This window comes from Cariama cristata, unplaced genomic scaffold, assembly GCF_000690535.1.
Source record: "Cariama cristata isolate BGI_N322 unplaced genomic scaffold, ASM69053v1 scaffold17080, whole genome shotgun sequence".
In the NCBI taxonomy this organism is placed as follows: Eukaryota; Metazoa; Chordata; class Aves; order Cariamiformes; family Cariamidae; genus Cariama; species Cariama cristata.
The window spans coordinates 126,251-128,151 of record NW_009596609.1 but is presented as its reverse complement, the minus strand read 5'-3'; positions in this window follow the sequence as shown (position 1 = coordinate 128,151).

Here is a 1,901-nt window from a genome sequence, read left to right as displayed (position 1 = left end):
AGGAATGGTAAGTCCAGGCAGGATCAAATGTCTTCTGGGGTGAGATACTATCTGATTAAATCACTGTCACTCGCAGAGGATAATCCTGTGTGAAGCAAAACGTTACCAGGGAGCTGAAGACACAAACCCACTGGTTCGGGGAGCAGCACGACAGCACAAGGAGGGGACGAGGCAGGAACCGGGGGGGCTCCAGTGCTGGCCATGCCCTCCCCAACAGGGCACAGTCCCACGGGGTCTCAGCATGGCCACAGAGCTGAGGGTGGGACAGGGTCCATCGACAGCCCCAGACACAGCGAGGGGCTGAACCGGGACCAGGGTTCCTCCAGGGAGCCCTGTCTGGAGCAGGAGACAGGGCTGGAGACAAAGCTCCAAGGCAGGTCCAAGGTCCATGCAGCAGCCAGGGCTGGAGATAAGGACATATCTAATGTAGCTCAGACAGGGATGGGTGACACAGGCCTGAGCTGAAATGAGGTCCTGGGCCGTACGCAGAAGGTGCATGGGCAGCAGGCGCAGGCAGCGAACGCCCGTTAGTGCCCTGACAGGCTGTATATTAAATGAAGTGCCAGGGTTTTACACCAAAAAGTCACGCAATGCTGCCTGGGGAGTTTGGAGCAGACTTTAACGCTGGCTGGAATGCTATTTTTTGGAAAGCCTGTGCAGACAGTAAAGGTGTGGGAATGAAAGGATGCAGAATCACATACTTTCTTCCACTGAAAGAGGAGATGGGGAGACTGGATGCTGAGAGTGATTCGTAGGTAATTACCAAGTGGGTGAAGCGAGGGCTAACAGTTGCCGTGCCCGCATTTCTCTGCCCACGTTTCTGTGTGCTCATCATGTCCCAGTAGCTCCACAGCTCCATCCTCCTGTCCCGCACCCTCCCAGGCCATTCCCAACCGGTTCCTCCCCAAAAGGAGTAAAGCAAAGCTGCAGAGTGTCCAGGGGAGCTGCCTTCACCATACAGCACCAGATCTTCCGCACTAGGTCTGCTCTGCCTTCCTGCACTGATCACCTTCCTACACTAATTACCTTCCTTCCACCAACTTTCTCATTTAAACCTAAGCATCCTCTAGCTCCTATCTCAGCTGACCAAGACTTCACTTTTGATTTTTCTACCCTGTGTTTCAGCAGGGATCCTCTGCCCAGTAGCCTCTTTGGTCTTTCCAGCTATACCAGCTGGTCCAAGAGAAGATATCGCCTCCTCCTCCAAACCTGTCTTTTCATATTTCCTGAAACCATTCCAGTCAGAGCAGCCTGTTTTAGTTTCTTTCTCCGCTTGCCTTCGCACTTGACAGAGTGCCTCAGCCAAGGCTGTACCTGGCACCTTCCATCTGACAAAGACGTCTTCCAGAGGACCTCTCCTTTCACCAGTGGGTGATGAAGCCCCTCCGGCAACCCCTCCTACTGGCAGCGGGTCCATGCGGTTCTGAAATATTTCTCAGTTTCCTAGTTGATGCTGCTCAGCTTTAATTTTCGTTGGCCTGTTCCTGACATGGCCTTTAAGGAGCTTCTTAGATCCCAGTGTTTCTTTCTATGGATTTAGATCCTGCAGTAAAGTCAACTGTGTTTTCTTTTAGCTATAGGAGAAAGAATAAAATCTGTCATCATAGCAACATCTTTCCAAACAAGTATTTATTTTTTATTCTTTTCTTCACTCTCACCAATTTTTCGCAGCTCTTCAAAGCTGAGAGGAGCTGATGGTGTTCTCCTGTCAGGTTGGTGTACCCAAAGGAGACTACGCTTTCTGCTGCTCTTCATTGCTCCTAATTGGATTATCATGGGCCACTTTATCACAGCTTGGCTTAGTTGTTTCCTGGGGCTCAGGGGGGTTGGGTGTGGGTGGGTGGGCAGCTGTCACCTGTGAACAAGGCAGCTCAGCATATACATGTGGAAAGAGGGCGTTT